This window comes from Gossypium hirsutum, chromosome A11, assembly GCF_007990345.1.
Source record: "Gossypium hirsutum isolate 1008001.06 chromosome A11, Gossypium_hirsutum_v2.1, whole genome shotgun sequence".
NCBI classification, from domain to species: domain Eukaryota; kingdom Viridiplantae; phylum Streptophyta; class Magnoliopsida; order Malvales; family Malvaceae; genus Gossypium; species Gossypium hirsutum.
This window is the reverse complement of record NC_053434.1, coordinates 52,964,561-52,971,505: the sequence shown is the minus strand read 5'-3', so window position 1 is coordinate 52,971,505 and position 6,945 is coordinate 52,964,561.

Below are 6,945 nucleotides of genomic sequence, written 5' to 3'. Positions count from 1 at the left end.
TTGAGGATCTCCTTCTTGACAACTTCCTTCATGATTGGGTTCAACCTTCTCTATTGTTCGATAGAATTGTTATGGCAATCTTCTAACAAACTCTTATGCATGCAAATAATAGGGCTGATTCCCCTAATGTCAACAATTGTCTATCCCAATGCCTTCTTAGATCTCCTTAGAACGTCTAGGAACTTTTTGTCTTGATCAGATGTCAATTCTGCAGATATAACTACTAGCAGAGTGCTATTGTCTCCCAAGTACACATACTTTAAATGCAACGACAAAAGCTTTAACTCCACTGTGGGAGGTTCCTCTATAGAAAGTTTAAAAGGTTTTAAAAAATGATTTGCAAAATCCAAGGATTTAAAATTCTTTCCCGGTCTATCCATTAATTGCTTGGTCTCTATGATTTCACCGAGTTCTACAAGCATTTCTGCTAAGATCTTCATCATTATCAAAATTATGGTGATAAAATTTTGTATACTCCTCCTCCACAATTGTTTTGCTCAACACAATGGCGTGACACTCCTTATTTTCATTTTCACATTTCAAGGCATCAAATACATTAAAAGTATTTTGTTGATCATTTACTCTCATTGTTAGCTTTCCTTTTTGTACATCAATTAACAGTCTACCTATAGCAAGAAAAGGTCTTCCAAGAATAGCTGTCACATCTTTGTCAATTTCACATTCCAAAATAATAAAATTGTTCAAAAAAATAAATTTATCTACTTGGAACGACAGAAAATGTGCAAGTGTACACAATCGCAACAAGTAATAAAGTGATAAGTAAATGTCAAGTTATTGTACCTACAGGGACTATGAAAGAAAAATATTTATGAAATGTAAATCAAACACTTTGGTGATGAGAAAAATATGTTGTTTTGAAGAAGTGATTTAAAAATTAAAAATCAACTAAGTAATAAAAATAAAAAGTAAAAATTCCAATGCATGGTTTCAAAAAGATGAGTTTTATGTGTTAGATCAATTACATTCCTTAACTTAGAATTACTAAACCCATGTTCATGTTGTTACGAAAATTTTCATGACAACTTGGTAATTTGTTAACTACTGTACATACATTCTAAATTAATCAATCTTTTGAACATTTCTTAATGCCAATTCTAACAATTAATCAATCTTCATAAGTGCATATAAGATTAACTGAGGTAACAATATATTTCTATATTGAAACAGTTTAATCACAATAATCTTGCAAGTTATGCAAGGCTAATATATCATTTAATACCATCGCTAATTTAACCCTCAACTACATTAGAAGATTAAACATGCAGTAATTAAATATTTTGTCAATTAATTACTATTTCAATATGCTTAATAATTAATTTATTCGTTACCTTACATTTTATAAAGCAAATAAAACATAAGCATGGTTTTCTTTAATTGAACAACTAACCAATGCCTATAACAATACAAACATTATTTTAATAATTTAAGTGGACAGAAAAGCAATCAATCCAAGACGAATTAAATTTAAGCCATATTAACTAGAATTAGAACAACAGTACAAAAATCATTCATATTCATAATCACAACATAAACAAGAAAATTAAAAAGAAAGGAACTAGGAATCAAATCCAGGATTTCTCTGAAGCCAGACTAGTGTGCTCAACTTCTACTTTGCTCGTTCTGTTGAACTGGCACCTCTACGAATAATTTAATGTTGCTATTCCAATGTGGAAGAAGGCTCTTTTTCAAGAGGGAAATCAACAAAAGAAATGGGGAAATAAGAAAGGGAATAGAAGAGAGAAAGTGAGTGCAAGAGAGAGAGATGAGTGGGAATGAAGCAGTAAACAGGGGTATTTATAGGTGGGAGTGACTGCTAAAAATAGAAAATAATTAGTAGCCATGCACTCTCCCTTGGCTGGACACAATAGGAGCAAGTTTGAATAATTTAAACTTTGCTAAATTTAGCTTGGGGCAAATATTCAAAGGCATGAAAAGTGGAGAGGTTTGAATAGAGTTTAAAGAAACTTTAAGGGTTGTTTTCCAAGCATAAAAATCAGAAAAAACCCACTGATTGGGTCAGCTTATTGGATGGTTTTGGGCTTCTCAGTCTTCTCTTCTTAGCATACTGGGCAACTTTTTCCTTCAAGCTTTATATTAAATTTCAACCTAATTAACTTTGGGTAAAAATTAAATATAAAGTACATAAAATAATCATTATTTGGATCATCCTTGGCTGGGAAAATATTCAGTCTTACACTTGGTTTGCTTGATGCAAAAATTTCTCCAACAGTTCAATATTGTCAAGGTGTCTGCCGAGCCAATTTTCACATTTTATGCAAAACTGTCGAAAATAAACCATATTTGTAAAAATTTATTATAAAAAATTTAAATTCAATATGTTAATAATTTAAGTGCAATTTAATTATTTTACAATTAAAGTATGAATTTTGACAAAATTTACTACAAAACTGCATGCATTAGAGCTCAAAAGGTGTTGAAAAAGCCTACATATTTTTGTTTTTTTCACACTCCTAAACTTAATTCATTACTCATCCCAAGTAATGCAAAAATTGAAAAAAAGGAAGTGTTTGAAATTACCATTGAAAAATGTCTTTCGAATACATTTTCCCCCACAATTATGAGTTTAGTGTAATTATGCTCAAGAACAAAAATTTTGCAATTAAGAAACTGAAGTATACATGTTGTTCGAATTATTCTCAATTGTTATCATGTTAGCAAGAATAGACTAAATGTTTTCTTAATAAAGGCATGCTGATTCTTACCACTTAATTTTTATTACTTTATTTAAGACTAAACTGCAATCACTAAGTTTAACTTATCACTTCATATGTTGAACTTAGCAATTTCTCTCCACTAATGCAGGCAACACAAAAATTTTAATTCAAAGATCTTTTAAATCGGTTGTAACGTGTATAGGCTAGGGGTAGATAAAAAATAGATAAATGTAAGCTAAAATCCCTAGACTTAGCTTGTATCGGATCTTCAGAATAAGTACCTTCAATACACCAACTCATTTTGCTTTTACATTGCACTTTTGTACATCTATTTCTTTCAAGTACATATGTTCTTTCTTTTTGTTCTTTTTTTCGAGCTTATTACTATATGTACTACAATTTTTTGAGAATTTGATAATTATTTTGAACTCTCCCAAACTTTTTTTCAAAGCATATTCTAAATAGGCTGAGTCTAGTGTTTGTGTAACAACCCGATTTTGGGCCTAGTCAGAACAGTGGTTTTGGGACCAAACATTTGACTAGGAAAAAAATATTTTTATTATATTTTTATGGTCTACAATTTCACAAAATGATTTTGTGAAAATCTCGTTTGAAAATTTTGATGTTTGGGTACTCAAATTAGTAAAAAGGACTAAATCGTAAAAAGTACAAAACTTGAGTTCTAGAAGCTAGAGGTATTAAATAGCTATAGAATTTTTAGTAGAAGTCCTTATGTGATAATTAGCCCATTAATAAGTTAGTGGAAGATATTTGTTTGGTATTTTTGAAATTTGTTTGAAAAGAAAAGGGCAAATTGGTAATTAAGTTAATAAAGGCATAATAATACAAAAATTTAAAAGCTATCATCTTTTCTTTTTTCTTCTTCAACCGTTTATGAAGAAAATGGGTAGCCATGGATGATAAAACATTTGGCCAAGCTTCTATGGATCATCTAGGTACGATTTTTGTCCCGTTTTTATTTATTTCTACATTTTTGAATCGTGGTAACTCAATTTAGCTATCTTGTACCTTTGTTTTCAAAACTGTTAAAGTTTGTAAATTTTTCCATTGATAAATATATGTGTATTTTGATGCTTGATGATGGAAAATGCATCCTTGTTGTTAAATAAACGACTTTTACTAGGTGATTTTTGGTGAAAACGTCTGAAACGACCATTTTGTAAAAGTTGTAAAAATGGCATAAAAGTGTGTTTTGATGAGAATTGTAGTTTTCTATAGTTATGAAAATGGTTTGGCTAGGCTTAAAGTACAAAGAAATTGAGTGCATTTCATTTGACGAGTCTAGGGGCAAAAGTGTAATTTGACAAAGTTTAGGGGCAAAAATATAATTTTCTCAAAATATGATTTTTGGATCACATTGAATAATGTGACTAATAATTAGACTAAATGTGATATTTTAGATTAAGAAAAACACGATTCAAACTTAGAACGAGGGAAATTAAAGAATATGATGGTTATGTCCAATTGTCGATTTTGTGTCAACGTAAGTTCGTGTGATTATAATAATGCAATGTTATAATTGAATATTAAATGCTTTGTTGTTATTATTATATAAATTGTATGATTGATTATACGGATATTCTTGATGAAGATTCGACAAGTAAGTACATAAGCAAATAATGAGATGTTGTAGCATATTTTAATGCTTTGATAATATATGCATTTAAATGTTTTATTACTATCATGAAAGTATGAAATGTATGATGGAAGAATAAATGACATTATGAGCAAGTGTGATGACATTGAGCTAGACAAGAAATCCCGTTTGAACCTTAGGAATAGTATAGGATACACGAGATATGTCATGAGAAATAATGTGGTCTGAACTCATGAGTTGTGTCTGAATTCATGAGATAAGTGATATATGTAATGTGGGTTCGGGTACTGACTTTGTGTATAAACCTGTGAGTAACTCCCTGAACGAGCATATCATGTTAATGCTTTGGGGTCCGGGTACTTGTAACAACCCGATTTTGGGCCTAGTCAGAACAGTGGTTTCAAAACCACTATTTTGAGGCCGAAGAAATTATTTTTAATATTATTTTATGTGTTATAGCATGATTATATGAGTGCATGAAAATTTTGGTGAATTAATTTTAGCGCTTGTGAGCTTAATTTTGAAAAATGACTAAATCGCATAAAGGGCAAAAGTTGTAATTTGCTAGCTAACTATGTTAAATTGCTAGAGAACCATAGTTGGGGGTGTTTAAAGTGCAAATAGACCACTTTCATAAGCTTGGCTGGCCATAGAGACAAATAGGAGTTGAAAAGTCAAAGTTAGGTGAAGTTAGTAGCTTAATTTTGACTAGAAATAAAACAAAAAGAAGCAGTTGTCATCCTTTTATCTTTTTCTTCTTCTTCCACTGAAAATGGCAGCAAGGAGGGGGCTTGGAAAGATCAAAATATCAGCCACATATATTCTTTGCAAGTAAGTGATTTAGATGCCTATTTTTGATAATTTTTGTACTTTTGGAACCCTTGTAGCATGAACTAGCTAATGGGGGGACTATTTTGTGAAATAGTTGATAGTCCAGGGATTTTCCATGAAAGGATTTATGTTGTTTGCTGAATTTTTATGGAAACTTTTGTGAAGGGATTTTCATGGAAAACACCTAAAAGGGTCATTTTGTAAAAGTTATAAAATAGGTTGTAATTGTGTGAAATAGTGGAAGATTGGGGTTTTCATAAGAGTAATAATTAGTCGATTGGGCTTGGCTAATAAGGAAATTTGATAAAAATCTATTTCTAGGCCTAAGGGTAAAATGGTCATTTTGTGAAAGTCTAGGGGCAAAATGGTCATTTTGCCAAAAATGTGAATTTTGATTGTCCAAATTTATTTAGTGATTAAATGAGTGAATTTTATCATGTTAGATCAAGAAAATCGAGATTTGGGCTTAAATCGAGAAAGTGCGTGGTTAAAGACAAAAAGAGAATAATTAGCCGAAATTGCATTTGAGGTAAGTCCGTGTGATTACTAAAAGAGAATAATTAGCCAAAATTCCATTTGAGGTAAGTCCGTATGATTAAATGAGCTTGATATTTATGCCATTGTTATTATACTTGAAAATCTATCTTGCTATGATTGTGTTAAAGTTTAAGTTGATGATATTGTATATGAGAAAGTGATTGCAAATGTAAATAACATTTATGTGTTGATTGAATGCTTGGAGATTTGATGGGATGTGATATTCCATTGAAACAAGTAAGTTGTATGTAAATAATACAACTACGTTGTTATTATATGTGTTTAAATTGATATAGCATGAATTGCTTGGTTGTGGAAATGATTATGTTTGATGAATATTGAGATAGTAGAATTCTCGTTTGAACCTTAAGAAATAATTCGGATATTCATGCCATGACATTCGGGTTACTTGAGAGCCAGTGTAAGACCATGTCTAGGACATGGCATCGGCATTGAGACGAGAGCTAGTGTAAGACATGTCTGGGGCATGCATCAGCCTCGAGATGTAAGCCAGTGTAAGACATGTCTGAGACATGCATCTGATACGAGATGTGTCAGTGTAAGACCATGTCTGGGACATGGCATTGGCACGAATATGTGAGAGCTAGTGTAAGACCATGTCAGGGACATGGTATCGGCCTTGATTTCAATAGTCAGTATAAGACCATGTCTGGGACATGGCATCGACTTGATGGATGAGCCAGTGTAAGACCATGTCTGGGACATGGCATCGACATTATACCCTATGTTTGAGGCTTAGTGAATATCTGATAGTTTTTTGAATGGTTCAACGGTGAGAGTTACGGTTTAAGCTAAATGAGAAAGGTTATGACCATATTGTGAGTGGTACAGGTATTTACATGAAATTGATGAGATGTGAATTTAATTCATGTTATATGATTAGTAAGGAATGAATATGAGCATGTTGAGTAACACAGGTATGTATGCCAAGCTCATGAGAAATGATTTTAGCTTATGATGCACATTTAGTGAAGATGTAAATAGGTAATTCATGCTTATGAGAATTGTTTTTTGATGACCTTGTGATTATAGGTCTATACTTATGAAGTATGAATATGTAACCTTACCAATAGGGTGAAAATGAATTAATATGGTGTGATAAACGTAGTGTCATTAATTTACACTAAAATAGTTTTAGACAGTAGCCATAGTCTGACTTTAAAAATCCCCCAAAAATTGTGGAAATTGAGTTATAGGCTGTATAAAATATTAAATAAAACTTTGATAAGTCTAATTTCACAT